The sequence below is a fragment of the Dama dama genome, chromosome 24, assembly GCF_033118175.1.
Source record: "Dama dama isolate Ldn47 chromosome 24, ASM3311817v1, whole genome shotgun sequence".
Classification (NCBI taxonomy): domain Eukaryota; kingdom Metazoa; phylum Chordata; class Mammalia; order Artiodactyla; family Cervidae; genus Dama; species Dama dama.
In genome coordinates, this window is record NC_083704.1 from 36,783,606 (window position 1) to 36,805,062 (window position 21,457).

The 21,457-nt window shown below is 39.7% G+C and overlaps 1 non-coding gene across 1 annotated transcript; it reads left to right on the forward strand.

The window, feature by feature from the left end:
- The first annotated feature begins 2,794 nt into the window (after positions 1–2,794).
- LOC133046359 (U6 spliceosomal RNA) lies at positions 2,795–2,901 on the forward strand. Its single transcript, XR_009690489.1, has one exon. It is a non-coding gene; the product is annotated as a U6 spliceosomal RNA (small nuclear RNA).
- Positions 2,902–21,457: the final 18,556 nt, after the last annotated feature.

A 21,457-nucleotide genomic window follows, 5' to 3' on the forward strand; every position in this document is an offset into this window, starting at 1 on the left:
GGGCCTTTTCTTCTCAGATTCTAAATTTAAACTGACTTCTTGGCAGAAATAAAAAATTTTCCAATTTAGTATTTCTAAACAGAGGGGTAACAGAGTGGGTGCATGAATCCTGTGTGTGTGCTAAGTCGCTTCAGTTGTGTCCGACTCTTGCCACTCCATGGACCGCAGCCCGCCAGGCCCCTCTGTCCATGGGATTCTCCGGGCAAGAACACTGGAATGGGTTTCTATTTCCTCCTCCAAGGGATTTTCCCGTCCCAGGGATCAAACCTGTGTGTCTTATGTCTCCTGCATTGGCAGGTGGCTTCTTTATCACTAGTGCCACCTGGGAATTCTGCATTAAGCCTGGATATAATCAATAAAGGGGTGGATTTTCTGTAGAGGATTTAAAAACAATAGTAAAATCAATAAAAATTCTGTCTACTTTTAATCAGGAACAGGCTCTAACAATCCTAAACAATGTTAAGAATAAAATACTCCTCTAATCAACAATTCAAAATTTAAAATACTTGTACTTGAATTGATATCCTGGAATTTGGCATCAGAACTCCTAAATTCTATCCCACTATGATCTCCCTGACTAGGATATAAAGTCTCTTCCTTCACTTCTTTCCTTATAAACTCAAAATAATGATTTAAAATACTCCATATTTGTATAATATCTCTGACTCAATATTTACATTGAGGAATCTTCTCTGCTCCTCTGGGTCCACCCTCCTCTGATGGTCTCACGACATTCTTGATGTGTAACCAAAAATCCAGTGGAACTCCAGAGATGTTCAGGATTGAAATCTATGTTAGTTTGCAGATGCCAACTGCAAAGAACCTTCCAGTGCATTGCCTATACACATCTCCCATCCCATCTCATCTCATCCTCTCTTTTCCCTCTCACAAACCACTGTAAGCACCCTGGTTTTCTCTTGGTTTTCCATGCACTCTGCTCTCCCACCTCAGGCTTTACTCAAGCTGTTCCTCTGGCCTAGATTGTTCCTCTCCTGTCTCATCATCTGGCTGGCTTCTTCTCACCCTCCAGGTCTCAGCTTACATATCACTTTCCTCAGGGAAAGTTGGATCCCCTGTCCAACTCTTCAGAAGACTGACTCTTCTGTTATTCTTTCATCATCTCCTTTACTTTTCCCTCACAGCACTTAGCACCATTTGTACACAGACTTGGTTTTTGTCTCTCTCCCCCACCCTTGTGGCTCCGCTGATAAAGAATCTGCCTGCAATACAGGAGACCTGGGTTTGATCCCTGGATTGGGAAGATCCCCTGGAGAAGGGAAAGGCTACCCACTCCAGCATTCTGGCCTGGAGAATTCCATGGGCTATACAGTCCATGGGGTCACAAAGAATCAGACACTACTGAGTGACTTTCACTTTCACTTTAGCTAAATTGACACATGAAGATTTGAACAAAATTGTTGATCAGACTAAATTGATGCTATAGCTTTTGAAAGTATCAAGAAGCAAATTGCTTTATTAAACTTCAACTAAAAAACCATGTCATGAGTTGCATTTCTGGTAGGAAGGTATTGCTGTATACATCACATAATTTAGATATATATCCTTTGGAAAAAAACTATGTATACCTTTTTAGGAACATTACAGTGTCAAACCAATACATACTATCCAAAAAGAACTCTGCTTTGAAATAAATAATTTTAATGCTCACTCTTAAAATCATTTTCTTTGTCAAAGAGCATAAGTGGATGTCATAACTTTGAGCTTCTATGCTTCCAAAACAAAGAAACAAAGCAATTCATGGGCATAGTCAGTTGCTTCCAAACGACGCTTGCCTTTGATAGACAGGTGGTTCATAAATTGATCTTTTCACATGGAAATTATGTTGCACTTAATTTTTCTCAGGGCCAAAATTATAAATAGAAAACAGGTCATTGTATCACAACAATAAATTATTATTTATGCACAATGGAGATGAAAGAGTGACTTGCCTTCATAAATTACCTTTTCTTCATGATTCATTGAATTCTTCCTGACCCATGAATAATGAGTCCCCTAATTTCCTACAAAGAACTGGAGGAATGAAGATAAAGCAAGGGTGGGAGGAGCCGGAGAAAAATTATTGAATTAAGAATTTACATTTTCACATAGCAAACATATGAAGAATGTTCCATGGCTGTCTACATGAAATCGATGCTGCATAATTTGAAAAATAGCAGTCTGATGCCTCGTTATTCCCCTTGACAAGTGCAAAGGTTATTTTAACAATTGCACTGAATACTGTTCCATGAAAAGAGTCTCCTTAAAAAGTACTAGTGTTAATAACATGTGAGATCCAAGCATCTTTCATGTAAAACCAGCAAAAAGTCTATTTTGCCTGTATAAGCTCTTTTTGTTTGCCCCCAAGTTTAAAAGAAGCATATAAAAATGGTGTTTTCATTAGAATCACAATATGCTCAAAACTGAACTATACTCTGAAATGCAACATTCAACAGCAGAAAATGACAGTTTGTGATTAAGAATAGTTGACAATTTTATCATATGATTTTAAGGGGAGAAGAAAGAAACAGTGGACCATTTTTCTCAAAATATGTATTAATAAATTTATTAAAATGTGAGATGCTAGAGTCATCCTTTGTCTCCTCTAGGGAACCAGAAATACAGAAGATGAGCGTTTACAGAAGAGAAATCAGTAACACTATTACAAAGTAATCTCATATTTATGATGTCAGTAAATTGTCATAGCGTCACGATCATTTCTAATTTATAGAAGAGCTGCAGTGTAATAAAATACAAAACAAAAATGAAGATTCTTTCACTTTAAAAGTACTACTGGGTGCTCGCTTCGGCAGCACATATACTAAAATTGGAACGATACAGAGAAGATTAGCATGGCCCCTGTGCAAGGATGACACGCAAATTCATGAAGCATTCCATATTTTTAGCAAAAATAAACAAATGGGACCTAATGAAACTTAAAAGCTTTTGCACAACAAAGGAAACTATAAGCAAGGTGAAAAGACAGCCCTCAGATTGGGAGAAAATAATAGCAAATGAAGCAACAGACAAAGGATTAATCTCAAAAATATACAAGCAACTCCTGAAGCTCAATTCCAGAAAAATAAACAACCCAATCAAAAAATGGGCCAAAGAACTAAACAGACATTTCTCCAAAGAAGACATACAGATGGCTAACAAACACATGAAAAGATGCTCAACATCACTCATTATCAGAGAAATGCAAATCAAAACCACAATGAGGTACCATTACACACCAGTCAGGATGGCTGCTATCCAAAAGTCTACAAGCAATAAATGCTGGAGAGGGTGTGGAGAAAAGCGAACCCTCTTACACTGTTGGTGGGAATGCAAACTAGTATAGCCACTATGGAAAACAGTGTGGAGATTTCTTAAAAAACTGGAATTAGAACTGCCATATGACCCAGCAATACCACTTCTGGGCACACACACCAAGGAAACCAGATCTGAAAGAGACACATGTATCCCAATGTTCATCGCAGCACTGTTTATAATAGCCAGGACATGGAAGTAACCTAGATGCCCATCAGCAGACGAATGAATAAGGAAGCTGTGGTATATATACACCATGGAATATTACTCAGCCATTAAAAAGAATTCATTTGAATCAGTTCTAATGAGATCGATGAAACTGGAGCCCATTATACAGAGTGAAGTAAGCCAGAAAGATAAAGAACATTAGAGCATACTAACACATATATATGGAATTTAGAAAGATGGTAACGATAACCCTATATGCAAAACAGAAAAAGAGACACAGATATACAGAACAGACTTTTGGACTCTGTAGGAGAAGGCGAGGGTGGGATGTTTTGAGAGAACAGCATCGAAACATGTATATTATCTAGGGTGAAAGAGATCACCAGCCCAGGTTGGATGCATGAGACAAGTGCTCAGGCCTGGTGCACTGAGAAGACGCAGAGGGATCGGGTAGAGAGGGAGGTGGGAGGGGGGATCAGGATGGGGAATACATGTAACTCCATGGCTGATTCATGTCAATGTATGACAAAACCCACTACAATACTGTAAAGTAATTAGCCTCCAACTAATAAAAATAAATGAAAAAAATAATAATAAAAGTACTACTGGATCCATAATAGAATTTTTTTCTTCTTCAAGAAAAGGAAAACAATAAATGCAGTGAAGCTTAGATGAGAGCCTTGTTTAGTTAGAAAAGATTATTTTTCTGCTCTCATACATTAAGGTCTCCTTATTTCAGACTCCACTGACTTGACATTCATCATCATTTGAGTAAATGCTCAGTTAAGAGTCTTCCCTTGTGGTGTCAAATTTAGAATAGAATCTGAGTAGCACACACTGATAAACACTCTCACAACTTCTTCTTAAAATACATATAAAGATTTGGAGTGAGGTGAAAATCAGAGCGATACTTCAAAGTAGATCTGATGGTCAGTCTACACCAATACATTGTATACTTACTCAATATAATAATTGTTTATAAGAAGCGTGTGCACGCTCAGTTGCTCAATTGTGTCTGACTCTTTGCAACCCCATGAACTAGCCTCCAGGTTCCTCTGTCCCTGGGATTCTCCAGGCAAGAATACTGGTTCAGTTCAGTTCAAGAATACTGGAGTGGGTTGTTATTTCCTCCTCCAGGGGATCTTCCTGACTCAGGGATCAAACCCATGTCTTCCTGTACTGGCAGCCTGATTTTTTACCACTGTGAACCTGGGAAATAGATCTTTATCTGTCCAATGTTTCTGAAATACCAGATTAAACTTACCAGTAAACTATGTGCCTTCCTGCACTACAGGTGTATGTGTGTTAAGCAGTCATATTGGTATTGTTTTCCTTTCATTCATCTTCAATTCCCTTCCTACTCAAGTAAGATCGATCTCTCTCTCTTTTACTTCTACTAAGAGACCAAAGATCCTAGAAATCAAATGGATAAGAATCTAAGGAAAATGACAAAAGAAGACATAGGAAATGCTCCACCAATAGCTGGGAACTGCTGTTTTTCATTTATTTCATCAAACACTAGATTGTGGTAACAGGATAAGATCATATCAGACCAACAAAGATGCACTTGAAACCATGCAAAGACACTGAGAATGGAGATGAGGATTGAGGGTATGAATTAACTTCCCAAGGTTATATCTTAGTCCTTTTTGAATGTTGCTCATTCACCTGAGTCATGTCCAACTCTGTGCGCCCCTATGGATTGTAACCTGCCAGGCTCCTCTGTCCATGGGATTCTCCAGCCAAGCATTATAGAGTGGGTTGCCAGGCCCTCCTTCAGAGGATCTTCCCAACCCAGCGACCGAACCTGAGTCTCTTACATCTCCTGCACTGACAGGCAAGTTCTTTATCACTAGTGCCACGTGGGAAGTCCCTGTTTTGTTTTGAATGTTTCTCCCCCCAAAACAAGAGACTTTTTTAAGATTCTAATAATTTAAGAGCATATACAACCAAGAGGACAAAGCATAGATTCACTAGCAATCCTTACGCTCTATAAACAAACGAGATCAGTAGACTCCATCATTCTTTTAAATGAATAAGCAGAAAAAAAAAATTAGGAATCTATGGGGAAAAAAAGCAGGAAAGGAAACACTACCTTACAGACTCAGAAGAACTAGCCTCTGGAATGATTTACCACAAAAACAGGGAGGGAAATAAAAGAAAAATCCCTTTCTCCCCTGCACAAAAGTCCACTGTCCCCAAATCACAAAAAAAAAAAAAAAAAATGACAACATTTATGGAAGCTTTCTTAGGGAAGACTATGGAGAGGACATATATATTTAAATCACACACCATTTAGGGTGAAAAAAAAAACAATATATCTCCATTCACTAGTCATTTCTTTTTTTTTTTTTTTCACTAGTCATTTCTAATCTCAGCAGATTCCCATTTTGGTTGTACAGCTATCAGGAGGTCTTCTGGTTTCACCTTTCCTCTAAATAGTGCTTTGTTCTGTTACTACTCTCCTTGAGATTCTCTCTGCCCATCCCCAACACACTCCAGATCCAATTTCTTCCTTCCTTTATCCATGGAGACTTGAGCTTCCCTTTCCTTGGTGAAAACTGGATTCAAATGGGAAGACCCAGAGGGATGGGAAGGGGAGGGAGGCAGGGGGGTGGATCCGGATGGGGAACACATGTAAATCCATGGCTGATTCATGTCAATGTATGGCAAAAACCACTACAATATTGTAAAGTAATTAGCCTCCAACTAATAAAAATAAATGAAAAAGTAAATAAATAAATAAATAAACAAAAATCTAAACCAAAGACTTGCAATGGGTTTTGACAAAACATCTTACAATGTTGGGTCTCTCTCTACACAGAGATAAGGAAATAAAAATGTCTTTGAAAGTTAAGCTCTTTTTATAAACACACTCTACCATCCTCTTTAGTGACGTGCCCCACAAAAGTACTATAAATTCTTCAAAGGCAGGGACAATGAGGTTAGATTTTTGTGCGTTTCTACCTCCAGATATGTAGTAGTATCTCAAAACTGAATTTTACTGGGAAAACATGGAAGCTTTGATTTCAAAGAGTTGTTATAAAATTCTTTTAAAGATAAGAACTATTTTTTATGGAGTTCTGACTTTTATTAAGTGCTAGGAATTCTGCTACATACGTCCTTTAGATAGAGTATCTCAATTCTCAAAACAAACTTACAGACCACGATTTAATTAATATAGTCATTTTACAGATGAGAAAACTGGGGCTTAGACAGATTAAGTTTCCTAAGGTCATATACCCAGTAAATACTAGAGCTGGGATTGCATAAGAAAAATGATTGTTTGAGAAATAAGAACTGTACAGTCTTCATGATAATTTAGAGCTCTTTTTATTTTGTAAGATATTGATAGTTAATTCAGTCCTTAGTCCACAAAAATTTTGATAGTTTCATTTCTTTTATACACTGAATACTTGTAAAATGGTATAAAGTTAGTCAGTATTTACATAGTCATTCCCCTTAATATCTTTGTGATACCACTAAGAACATTAAGAAATTTATACTCATTTAGTAGAACAACTTTGTTTAATTTCACTTAGTGCTTGATAAAAGGATATTTTAATGTTTCAGGCTGTTTTGTAATACAGGAAATGCCATGCCAACACATCATTAACAGCACATTTCTGCCCACTGACTTTCCATCTAGAACAAGGAAATAAGTGTTGTGGTGATGACTGTACAGAGAGAATCAATGTCACTAATATATCAACCAGTGAGTAGCTATATAAAACACACTATAAACAAAAGCCTAGCATAAATGGAACAGGCATGTCTCAGCTCCATCTTGGCCTAATAATTGCTGCACTTATCAATTTTTATGCAATTATATGTTATAAGAAATCATTTCCAGGACTTTTAACTCTCAATGACTTATTTTCACATTCCTGATGGTGTGGATTAGCTAATCAGAAGAAAAGCGGCCTGTGTGGTTAGTGTGCATTAATACAGAGCTTGATCATGGCTGGGTTTCCACTCCCTATGGCTACAGTCAAACATGTGGTCAAAACCACTCTGCCCCATCACTTATGATACTCTTGCTAATTTTTAAAGAAAAAGTTTTTAAATGGGTCCCTATTTTAAAGAACAAATACTAAAGGAGGATGGATTGGCTTTCCATGTTGTGAGGGGGAAAAAAAAAATCCAGTTTTTAAAAGTGAAGTATAGTTGACGTATAATATCATGGGGGTTTCAGAAAACCAAAAATTTAAACCTCGTCTAAAAGCTCCTACTTGCCCTACACTAGTCTAGGTTAATACCACTTGCCTCTCCTTGAGAACTTGGGTAAAGAATGAGGTTTTCTCTGCCTGAGGCTCTCTATCATACCTCTCCCTGCCACCTGTTATCTCTCCCTAGTTCTCAAATTGCAGCTGGTGCGTTACTCCCTCAAAGAAGCCAACTAACTCAGGACCTCCATCATAGACTAACTGCAAACTGAACTCATATCTGGTAGCATTTATGAGTAGGGTTGGGTGTCCCCCCTGGCTTAGTGGTAAAGAATCCACTGCAATGCAGGAGAAGATCCCTGGGTCGGGAAGATCTCTTGGAGGAGAAAATAGTAACCCACTCCAGTATTCTTGCCTGGAAAATTCCATGGACAGAGGAGCCTGGTGGGCTACAGCCTATGGGGTTGCTGAGAGTCAGAGATGATTCTGTGTGCGTGCATGCACACATATGACTAGAATCAGGTATTTATAGAGCGGGCACTTTGTCTGGCAGACAAAACAACAGATGTTCTCTCAAGCCTTCCTGGAGAGAGGGGAGAGAAGGAGAAGGGGAGAGACAGAGAGGGGAGACAGAGAAAAGGACAGGAGAGAGGAGAGACGAATGATCTAGTGTTTTGGTAGCATTTACTGCTGGGGAGCAGGTGACTGTGCCTGGTGAGGAGGAATGTTTAACCAACGTCTGTCATTACATACTATAGCTCACACTATTGTCACAAATAAATTTATTGCTTAGGTTACATATGCAAAGCTGAAAAGATACAACAGAGCTTGTAATGAAAATTGAGACTTCTGTCTGTAGTGGACTCACTTTCTGACCTGGACCTCAGAGGAAACCAGTGTGAGCAGCACTCTGTATATGTTTTCAAACTTGAGCTTTTATATATATATATTATATTATATATTATATAATATATATAATGTATGCATGTATATATGTGTACATATATAACAATATTACTTTTGTATGTTATATATTATATATTTTTATATATTTTTTCACATAAACAGAAAAATGGTAAATTTTGAAAAAAGAGATAAAACGTGAAAGACTTAAAATTATTTGTGTATGGAACTGTAAATCACTCTAATTAACCTAGTCCGATTTTGAACAGGGTTTATATCACAGAGGCTCTCAGTCTGAATCCATTCTATTTTGATATATCCCCAACATAATTTCAACTTTCCGGATATCCATTACAGGGACTTCCCTGGTGGTCCAGTGGTTAAGAATCCGCCGGCCAAAGCAGGGGATAAGGGTTCAATCCCTAGTCTGGGAAGATCCCCCATGCTGCAGAGCGACGAAGCCCGAGTGCCACAACTACCGACCACGGCGCTCTCGGGCCCTTGTGCTGCAGCTACTGAAACAGGCGCGCCTGGAGCCCACGTTCTGCAACCAGAGAAGCCACCGCAATGAGAAGGGAGCAAAGAAGCCCCCTTCCTTACACAGCAAGGAAGACCGAGAGCAGCCAAAAATAAATAAGTTAAAAAAAAAAAAACCGTAATAAAATTTTTTAGACAATAATCTTTCCTTGATAGACATTTTTAAATGCACATAGATATATAGCAACTACAGAGAACTTTTCATCCACTAGGCTGCTCTCTCCCTTACCTCCTCGCAAGCACCGCCTGTGCTTCCAAATCACGCCATTCACCCTGTGCGTGTGCGCGCCCGCGCGCGAGCGTGTGCACGTTTTTGCGCATGCGCATGTGCACGCGTGAGTAGTTAAGGTGGGAAGTGACCCCCAGGGAGCGGGAGTGAGAGACGAGGAGCGAGACGCAGAAGGTGGGACCGACAATGTAAAGCCGCCACTCTTGGTGACACTGCAGGGTCCGCTGGGACCTTCTGAAGAGCCTTCTGAAAAGCCTCTCAGAACCGTCTGTGGTGGGGTACAAAGGAGGATGTATTTCTCCCTGAGGCACCCAGCGCTCATTGTGAAGCATTCTCTTTTGGATTTGCTTCTTAATGGTCCGGAGGCAAAATTGTCTGGTTGCACAGATGTTAATTATTCGAGACTACTCTTAATTAGTTGTGTGAGTTATTCATTCTGGAACCGTGACAGAAAGCCTCAGCTGGTTTGGTCTCTGAAGACAATCCCAGGAGCTTTCCAGAAGCCGGGTTGGTTGCCCCTCCCCCAAGTATCTCCTCCTTCTTGAACCAGAACATTTTGATGTAGTCAAGCTCACAGAGGCCACCCCCCCAGGGGGAACTTTAAAATTAAATGTTCAGGATGTACATACAAACTAAAAGCTTCAGTGTCGCTGTCCAGGGAAATTATTCAGCTCGTAATCAAGTGGCATTGTGGAAGACCTGGTGGGCTCTGACTGTGAGCTGACCATTCATTTTCCTTTGACTTGTAATTTCCCTTGCTCCGGTGATTTGCACATTGCGCTGCACAGTGTATTAAGCACGTTGGCTGCCTTCAAGACCGTCTAAATAATTAAAGCGTTATTGAAGAGAGCATGGTACAGATTAGTGTATTAAATACTAATCTGCTTGTTCGTTACTGCCTCCTACAAGCACAAAACTGGGAGGCAGGAAGCCCCAACTAGTATTAAATCCTCTGTTCCTCACAAAATACTTGCATGGACAAAAGGGATTGCCTAGATGGTCATTTTGAGAGTTTACTGGAAGACATAGCTGGTCTGTCCATGTGTCACTTCACCTTTTTTTTTTTTTTTTTAACAGAACCATTGGTAGAAAAAAAATCTTCCTTCACACTAAAGACCAGCTTCAGGCAGGAGGAAATTAAATGCTCCAGGTAATAAAATATATGCACGAGGAAAATGACTTCCACTAGAGTTATACCAGGAGGAGACATAGACCAATGCTCATTTTAAAGAAATTCAGATCTATCATTTTTTTTATGAGTCTATACACAGGAGTTTGGTCAGCAGGGAGAAAAGGAAAGTATGATGTGTTATAATCACAATTTAAACTCTGTTTTACAAAATAAAGTGTCTTGTTAAAAAGAATGAGGTAGTTCTATAAAGATACCCAGAATACAATAAAAGGACAAACAAGAGACAGAGCAATAGCCGTGATATAATCCCATTTGTGTAAAATCAAATTATTAAAAACTTCATATAGATTATCCATATGTTTATAAGTGTATCAAGTAATTTCTGTAGGGTAACATAACCAGCTATTTTGGTGTCTCCTCTGGGAGAAGCAACTGATGCTAGGGAAGGGGAGGGTAAGCTTTTATTTGGTGTATTGCACAAAAAATTTCAAAATAAATGAGAGAAAAATACATTTTTTAAAATAGGCTGAAGAATAAAATTAATATCAGATTATATTATAATAAAAAATTAGCTGAAGATTTTTATACTTCCAAATGCCCTTGTGATAGTTAAACTACAGCCCTAAAACATTTTACAGCAAAGGAACTGTAGGGAAAATTGGTTTAGATTTCATAATTTTCAAAGACTCTTAGAAAGATGAAGCTCTTAGGTAGCAAGAATTTTAAACTGCAGGTTTGAATAAAAGCTTATCTTTTCAGAAATCTATTTTCCCCACCTCTTTCAGAAATATTCCCCTTACTTCAAAAGCAGTACAGTGGTTTAAGAAGTACACATGGGCTTTGGAGTCAAAGAGAACTACCTCCCTTGCTTATTAACTATGTGACTCAGAGAAGCAGTGTTACTAAGTATCTGTTTTCTCACCTGTAAAATGGGGGGGAATAACAAAACTGGATCATTGTAAAACTGAACATAATGCTTATAAGCGGCTTAATCTATTGGCTGGTTCAGTTCAGTCACTCAGTCGTGTCCCACTCTTTGCGACCCCATGGACTATAGCACTCCAGGCCTGCCTGTCCATCACCAACTCCTGGAGTTTACTCAAACTCATGTCCATTGAGTCGGTGATGCTATCCAACCATCTCATCCTCTGTCATCCCCTTCTCCTCCTGCCTTCAATCTTTCCCAGCATCAGGGTCTTTTCCAGTGAGTCAGTTCTTTGCATCAGGTGGCCAAAGTATTGGAGTTTCAGCTTCAGCATCAATCCTTCCAATGAATATTCAGGACTGATTTCCTTTAGGATGGACTGGTTGGATCTCCTTAGAGTCTTCTCCAATGACACAGTTCAAAAGCATCAATTCTTTGGCACTCAGCTTTCTTTATAGTCCAACTCTCACATCCATACATGACTACTGAAAAAACCATAGCTTTAACTAGACGGACCTTTGTTGGCAAAGTAATATCTCTGTTTTTTTTTAATATGCTGTCGTGTTGGTCATAGCTTTTCTTCCAAGGAGCAAGCGTCTTTTAATTTCATGACTGCAGTCACCATCTGCAGTGATTTTGGAGCCCCCAAAACATAAAGTCTGTCACTCTTTCCACTGTTTCCCCATCTGTTTGCCATGAAGTGATGGGACCAGATGCCATGATCTTAGTTTTCTGAATGTTGAGCTTTAAGCCAACTTTTTCACTCTCCTCTTTCACTTTCGCCAAGAGGCTCTTTAGTTCTTTTTTTGCTTTCTGCCATAAGGGTGATCATCTGCATATCTGAGGTTATTGATATTTCTCCCGGCAATCTTGACTCCAGCTTGTGCTTCATCCAGCCCAGCGTTTCTCATGATGTACTCTGCATAGAAGTTAAATAAGCAGGGTGAAAATATACAGCCTTGACGTACTCCTTTCTCGTTTCGGAACCTGTCTGTTGTTCCATGTCCTGTTCTAACTCTTGTTTCCTGACCTGCATACAGATTTCTCAAGAGGCAGGTCAGGTGGTCTGGTATTCCCATCTCTTTCAGAATTTTCCAGTTTGTTGTGGTCCACGCAGTCAAAGGCTTTGGCATAGTCAATAAAGCAGAAGTAGATATTCTTCTGAAACACCCTTGCTTTTTCAATGATCCAACGGATGTTGGCAATTTGACCTCTGGTTCCTCTGCCTTTTCGAAATCCAGCTTGAACATCTGGAAGTTCATGGTTCACGTGCTGTTAAAGACTGGCTTGAAGAATTTTGAGCATTACTTTACTAGTATGTGAGATGAGTGCAATTGTGCGGTAGTTTGAACATTGTTTGGCATTGCCTTTCCTTGGGATTGGAATGAAAACGGACCTTTTCCAGTCCTGTGGCCACTGCTGACTTTTCCAAGTTTGCTGGCACATTGAGTGCAGCACTTTCACAGCATCATCTTTCAGGATTTGAAATAGCTCAACTGGAATTCCATCACCTCCACTAGCTTTGTTCGTAGTGATGCTGGTATAAAACAAGAAACATTCAGTAAATGTTAGCTATTGTAGGTTTTGTGGAATTTATCACCTTTCAACATAGCCCATATACCTTCTTTGGAAGGTTTATATATCTCAGCCCTGTTGAACTCAAGAGTGACGAAATGACTTGCTTCAGCCCATGAATCACAGATAGAAGTGTCACTTCCAAGAAGATACATTAAGAGTCAGTTCACGACTTATAATACATCGTTCTCTTTTGTCTCTCTCATGACATCAGCAATGTTTCAGATAAGGGCTGCACAAAAAGCCTGAATCTTGGAGTGAAGATAAAGATGGCACACTCAGCCCAACAACAATAGCCGTGATTCTAGCATAAATGAGAAATCAACCTCAATGATGTAAGTCACTGAGATTTTGAATTGCTTGTTACTGCAGCTTAACCTAGCCTACCTGACTGATAGATGTATCTTCTCTCTTGGCTGGAAATTGCTGGGCAAATTTTTTGTTTACCAGTTAGACTTCTCATTTGTCAATATTTGAACTCTGTCTATTTAGTTTAAGCAGCAACAGAATTTGGTGAGGGATGTTAGGTGGTTCACTGCATCTCTGGATGGCCCAGTCGTAAAGTTGGATCTACTCAGCCAGGAACAATGACCAGACTATTTAGCATTTCAGCTTCAGTGGAGACATCACAGCTGATGCCCCAGGGCAGAGGCTTTGTAATTTGCACTGCCGAAGTCTGACCCTGATCTGAATCCTTTGACTGTACCTTCTTTTGGTAGCTGGAAGTATCTGCCACCATCTCAATAGGACAGAGTCTACCAGGTGTCCACATCTGATTGGCAGAGACCACATCACACACCTGCATTTAGATACAGGTGAGACTGGGGGAGGGGGGGAATGTATGTCTGGAGAGTTGTAAACTCATAAAGTAGAATGTTCCTCAAACACAAGGAAAGTGTTCAAACATGAGGGGTGACAAAAAGTAATTGACAAATGTCTACAACATGGTTCTGTTAAAAAAACAGTATAGCTTTATTTCTAGGTATTTTATTATTTTTGATTTGATGGTAAATGAGATTGTTTCCTTGATTTCTCATTCTGATTATTCGTTGTTAGTGTACAGAAATGCAAGAGATTTCTGTGTATTAATTTTGTATCCTGCAACTTTACCAAATTCACTGATAAGCTCTAATAGTTTTCTGATAGCATCTTTAGAATTTTCTGTGTATAATAACATGTTATCTGCAAACAGTGACAGCTTTACTTCTTTTCCAGCATGGATTCCTTATATTTCTTTTTCTTTGATTATCATGGCTAGGACTTCCAAAACTATATTGAATAATAGTGGTGAGAGTGGACATCCTTATCTTTTCCATGATCTTAGAGGAAATGCTTTCAGTTTTTCACCACTGAGAATGATGTTTGCTGAGGGTTGTCATATTTGGCCTTTATTATATTGACATAGGTTCCCTCTCTACCCATTTTCTGAAGAATTGGGGTTTTTTTTTATCATAAATGGATATTGAATTTTGTCAAAAGCTTTCCCTTTGTCTATCGAGATGATCATATGGTTTTCGTTCTTCAATTTGTAAGTGTAGGTTATCACACTGATTTTCAGACATTGAAAAATCCTTGCATCCCTGAGATAAATCCCACTTGATCATGGTATGTGATCCTTTTAATGTGTTGTTGGATTTGTTTGCTAGTATTTTGTTGTGGATTTTTGTGTCTTTGTTCGTCAGTTATATTAGCCTGTAACTATCTTTTTTTCTGATATCTTTGTCTGGTTTTGATATCAGGGTGATAGTGGCCTTGTAGAAAGTGTTTGGGATTATTCCTTCCTCTGTAATTTTTTGGAAGAGTTTCAGAGGGGTAGAGGGAAAGTACAGTGTGCTATGATAATAAACTGTGTGCTCCAGGATAGTAGCCACTGGCCACATGTGGCTATTTAAACTTAGTTTAAATTAAGTGTAATTAAAAATTCAGTTCCCCCATCTTACTGACACATTTCAAGCAGTCCATTGTGGTGTGTGGCCTGCAGCTAATGTACTGGACATTGTAGTTATGGAACACTTCCTTCATTGTAGAAATGCTCTCCAACAGTGCTGCTACAGGGAAATGAGCCTGATGTTGCTCTGAATTATATGGCAACAGAAAGAGATGGCTGTGTGGTTCAGGATAGACAGTCCTGTGGAGTATCCACAGATTCTGGTTTCCAGTGATGTCACCACCCGTTTGTGATACTAGGCAGATCTTTTAGTCTTTTCAGGACCTGATTTTTACATCCGTCAAACAAGGGCATGGTAATTGTCATGGAGTAAGTTCCCTCAGGCAGCCCCCCCACCCAAGACTACAGTAACTGGCCCCCTCCCGCCAGTTGTAGTGAGCAGATTCCTGGATCAGAGGGCCTGTATGTAGAGATGGGAGGGGATATGCGGGTGGGTTTCCACTCTGCATATGAACCCTTGAGGATTGGAAACTTAGCTCCTTTTCTCTTTTAGCAGATACCTTCTTGTCCCATACCCCCTGCAGATCTGGATTCACTACGTTATGGGATAAGTGTAGGGAGTTTCCAGCCCTTCCATATGGACAAGGATAATTATCAACCACAATCCCATGTGGTACAGGGGCCAGTTTCAGGGTTCAGCTTCTGTTTCATTTCTGTTGAAAACCAGGTACCTCCAGCCTCCAGATCTGATCTTTCTTCCTGAGTCACCCGAATTTTCTGTCCAAGACTAAGGTCCTCTCGTCCTTACCCTCCTGTCCAAGCCCTGGAGGTTCAAGACCCTTTTCTCTTTGAGTATCACTTAGCAACAAGACTCCAGGTAAAAACTAGAGCCAGCTCTTCTAGTTCCAACTCAACCTGGAGCAGTTTAATTCTCTCTCTGTTTTCACTGCCACCTCCTAGATCAAGCCACCACCACCGCTCACTGGGTCAGCTGCCAGGTTCCCTCACTGATTAATTAAATACGTGTGTAACAGGTGTTTATTTTATGTCTGATTGAGAGTCATGATGTTATTTTTTAACACTGCATTCCGGCCACTCAGTTGTCTCCACACCCAATAGCAGTTCAACAGTCAAAGTGGTCCTTATCAAATGGATAAACAGAGCATACCTCTACTGGCTTTAAAACCCTCTCAAGATTTCTTGTTTTCTTTAAAATAAAACCTAAAGTCATCAGATGGTCTAGAGGCCATACAGTATGTAGATCCTGACTATCTTCTCTCCTACTATTATCTCCCCCTCTCAGACCATAGAGGAAACATATCAGTGTGTCTCTTGGAAAACTATACATTATCCAAACTCTAGATGACACCCCTCCAGGTTCTCTGATTTTGATTCTCTGGAAGTTATTTCACAACTCTGTAATCTGGCAATGCAAAAATAATCTTTGTCTCTAGACATGCAAATCCATGTTATCTGTAAATTTAGCTGACTCCCCTCTCACCTGTGAGAGAAGTGAGTTTTGCCTCTCTCTTATATATATTTATTTTGATGTTCCTTTATTCCATAAAAATTTGTTCTGTTATGAACTGTTCCTTGAATCATTACATTTGCCACATTCCATAGTTTGTTAATAAAGTAAAATCCTTGCCAAGTGTTTATTTTATATCTGCAATGAGAGCACAATTTTACACTTTTTCCGACAACTATCTTTTAACATTTCCCATTCCATCCCAGCTCCTTCTTTATCCTCAAATATTCTAGCTTATTCCCACTTTGGGATCTCTGTCCCTGTTGTTTCCTTGTTTCAAAAGTCCATGCTCTAAGATCACGGGTTCAGCTAAGATACCACTTCCTTAGAGAGATCTTCCTTTCCAAGACTCATCACTAATCTCTATCTATTCCTCTCTTCTGTTGTCCTCTTAGACTTACTAATTGTCCAAAATTTTCTCCTTCATGTATTTATTCAATTATTTTTTGTCCGATTCCTTCTTCTGTCTACTCTCACAGGGTAAGCTCCATGAAAGCTGGAACTCTCTATGTCCTGTTCACTACTTATCACTTGCCAGGGCTGGTGACGTAGTAGATATTCAATAAACATATGTTTATTTGAATGGATGGATGAAAGTGATTTAACACTTAAACTTTGCCTGAAATTACTATACCTTTCCAAACTACAGTTTCATCATTAATCAAATAAATAAATGATTCAAAAAATACAGTTTGACTCAGAATAATAGAAGGGGAGAAGTAGATGCAGATATACAGAAAACAAAATTAGGCATGCGTTGGTTGTTGTTGAAGCTGAGTGATGTGTGTACAAGTGTTCAGGATACAGTCTATTTTGAAATGTGATTGAAGTTTTCTATAATACAAAGTTTAAAATAAAAACAATGAAAAAAATAAAAACAATGTATGCTGATCTTACGCTGCATTGGCAGGCAGGTTTTTACCACTAGCACCACCTGGGCATATTTGGAGGAACCCAAAGTTCAGTACATTTGGAGTTAGTTCAGTTCAGTCACTTAGTCATGTCTGACTCTTTGTGACCTCATGGACTGCAGCACACCAGGCTTCCCTGTCCGTCACCAACTCCCGGAGCTTGCTCAAACTCATGTCCATTGTGTCGATGATGCCATCCAACCATCTCATCCTCTGTCATCCCCTTCTCCTCCTGCCTTCAATCTTTCCCAGCATCAGGGTCTTTTCCAATGAGTCAGTTCTTTGCTTCAGGTGGCCAAAGTATTAGAGTTTCAGCTTCAGCATCAATCCTTCCAATGAGTATTCAGGACTGATTTCCTTTAGGATTGGCTGGTTGGATCTCCTTGTTGTCCAAGGGACTCTCAAGAGTCTTCTCCAACATCACAGTTCAAAAGCATCAATTCTTCGGTGCTCAGCTTTCTTTATGGTCCAACTCTCACATCCATACATGACTACTAGAAAAGTCATAGCTTTTACTAGATGGACCTTTGTCGGCAAAGTAATGTCTTTGCTTTTTAATATGCTGTCTAGGTTGGTCATAGCTTTTCTTCCAAGGAGCAAGCATCTTTTAATTTCATGGCTGCAGTCACCATCTGAAGTGATTTTGGAGTCTAAGAGTTAGAGTGGGAGAGAGAACATGATAGGAGGCTGTGGAGAGAACCTGGTCAGAGATGACAAAGGAGAGAGTCTGGAATGAGCAAGCACTCAGTGAGAGGGGAGCCAGGTTCAAGCTGAAGGGGTGGGGGCTGACATTCTGTGAACAGAATTCAGTCCCCTGTATGTTTCTGAACCTTCTGCCCACCTAAGGTGAGGCAACGGCTTTCCGCTCTCCCCATGTCATTTCTGCAGTTTTCTTTTGTCTCGCGTTCCTGCTTTGTATCCTTCAACCTGGTTGCCACTTCCTGCCAGTTCAACCTCTTCCATGGATGCTTTACTAGAAAGCCATGTTGCTTGGTAGTTAAAAGCACTAAGATCAAAAGCAATCTGGATCTGAATCCTGGGTGTGCCACTGACTACCTGTGTGAGCATGGACAAGCATTTTAGCCTCTCTGAAGTTCAGTCTTCTTATCTAAAAGAAGACAATTCTAATAGCTAGAGAGTTTTATGAAGATACAAAGATAATGTATGTGAAGAATTCAGCCAGTGAGTGGCATATAGTAAATGCTCAGTAAATCAGGACTGTTGACTTGGCTCTATCCTAGCTGGATTCTGGAATGCTTCCTTCCTGCTTCATCCTCTTTCTGGCCACTGTACAAAGAAATTACATTTGGAATCATGGAAAGTAAGTCTTTTGAACTTGAAATGCTAAAAGGTCCTCTTTTACTTAAGATGAAAAACTAATATTCTTCCTGCCTGGGGAAATGCTGATAGAAGGTAAAGGAACATCTCTCTTTCTCTTTTCATGGAGTTTCCTTTGAACCATGGGCATCACCCATTCTTCCTTGGGAATTCTTCGGAGGCCTTCTATTCCTAGGTTTCTAATACTTATGAAAGTATTACTATAGGGAATCAGCAGGTAATCAGGAGCTGATTTAGGTGGAGTTCATTTGAACCTTAAGTTTAGTAGGAAATATTTGTGAAGGTAAAAGGACATTGACAAATTAGTTGGGGAGAAGTTTGATGAAACACAGAGGAGTTGAGCATTTGGAAAACAGCTTGAAGGGATGGGGGGGACTGACATCAATTTTCATTTCAAAGTGAAGGATGGAATTAAATATGCTGTAAAGCCATCTTATACTCCCCAGATAGCATACTGACTAGGAATGGTTGTGTTCCTAGAAAGGGAAGCATATGGTCACATTCCCACTCTAAAAAATCTGACGGCCAAGACAAATAAACGTGAACATTATGTCTGCAAGTAATGTATGAGGGCTGCTATTTTTCATTCGCTCCATGCTTGTGATTCTCAAATAGAATACAAATACTTTGATCCTGTATTTTTGCTCATGAGTGCCCCAGCCCAGGTGAACCCTTTTTCTTATCCGAGTCTTTTATTTCTCCTTCATGCTATTCTCTCTCTGAAAAATTCATCACAGAAAAAAGTCATTGGATGCATATCTGAGTTTCATTCACAGATAAAATATGACTAAATCCACATACAAATGAGCTGGGTTTAATGGGGTATTTCTGTTCCCATAGAATGAGTGGGATGAATAAAATACATTGCATGCATGTTTGTTTTCACCTTTTTGTACACTGATTATAAGTTTTTATGATGGGGAATGAGAGAGAGTGGCAGATTGCAGGGAAAGGAGAATATGATGGTAGTTTAGTTGCTAAGTCATGTCCAACTCTTGAGATCCCATGGACTATAGCCCGCCAGGCTCCTCTGTCCATGGAATTCTCCAGGCAAGAATACTGGAGTGGGCTGCCATTTTCTTCTCCAGGGAAAGGAGAGTATAAGAGATGCCATTGAACCTGAGGGGTATACCTTCTGCAGTAAGAAGCATAAGTGACACATACCTGACACTGTTTTACTGAAAAGGAAATATATTTCCATCTCAGTGGCTTCATTTCTCTGTGAGACAGCATGGTCCTGAACCACACTTTTTGGAAAGAACTCTGGGTTGTTTGCAGTGGAATTTTTGTCCTGGTGTTGAGTCTCCAAGAAAAATCATAAATTCTCTGCACCTTCATTTTGCTCACCTGTCAAACAAGGAGTAGAAGGAAATTATTTGCTTGCTTGTTTCCGCCCTAAAGCCAATTCTACATGCTGGTTGTCTTTTGCTGATTTAGGTGGAAGAAATAATTTTGACTGCCTTTTGAACCTGAGTCGGAGGGCTTTCTAGTCCTCCAAAGTGTGGTTCAGGACCATGCTGTCTCACAGAGAAATGAAGCCACTGAGATGGAAATATATTTCCTTTTCAGTATAACAGAAAGACTTTTTTGTTACATTCTTTTATTTTAGATGCCATGGGTATCTCCAACAAGTAAGCAATGAAGATTATTATAGTATAGTCATACGAAGGTGATATTAAGCAATAGGTTAAAATAATAGTCACACAGTTTTAGGAGCCTAGGAGAGTGCTCTAGATATAATATATTTAACAAAATTGCCAAAAATTTAGGAAACTAAATGACATAAACAGGATCACAACAACAATGAAAAGTGTAGAAAAAGATCAGTGTCCACATTTTAACAGTGGTTGACTCCTGTTGGCAGGAATATGTCTGACCCATTTTCTCTACTTCTCTATGTTCATTCTTTTTCTGTATTATTCTATATAGCAAAAATCCTTTTTATACACTGTTCGTCTCCTAAAAGGAGCATGCTCTATTTTCTGGTCAGAGGCATGGCCTCTGAGCAGTTTTCCCTAGCCATGGGTAATGGATTTTTATGTCTGGAGTCTACAGTTACTTCTGACAAATGGCAGGAATCTGAAAAACAGCCAGCGAGATTGGAGATATACCCTGTGGTCACTCAACGGAGCAAAGCACTCTCAACTAAACAGCTATCGAATCCCTGGCCTTGGTGTTATTAAGGCCAATGCACCACCCAGAGGAACTAGCCATCCGTAAATGACTTTCAAACTACTGAAATTGAATAGATCTCCCTGAGCTAGAGATAGGCCATTGACACTGTAGGTGGTTAGGCTGCATTACAGGTGTTTCAAAGAACTTATTTGTGATACAAACTCTTCTTCTGTGAAAGACTAGACTGTGCCAGAATTATGTACCAATATGCTTTTAGTGAATGGGTATTCTGTGCCCGGCCTTGTTCTAGACATAGAGGATACAGGATGAATAAGATCCAGTTCTGCCTATCAAGGAACTCATGGTCTAGTTCTTAACACAGACATGAAAATAAATGATGCTGCCCTGAGATGAGAGTGGTGATGGGAGGACCAAACCCAGGAAGTTGGGTTGTTAAGTCGTGTCTGACTCTTGCGATCCCATGGACTGTAGCCCGCCAGGCTCCTCTGTCCATGGAATTCTCCAGGCAAGAATACTGGAGTGGGTTGCCATTTCCTTCTCCAGGGGAAGGAGAGTATAAAAGATGCCATTGAACCTGAGGGGTATACCTTCTGCAGTAAAAAAACTTCCTGCTAGGCTCCAGGAAGTTGTGGGAGCTCCAAAGGGAAGTTCTAAGTTAACCAAGGGCATGATTATTCTTGCGTGTGAAATCCCATGAACAGAGGAACGTGGC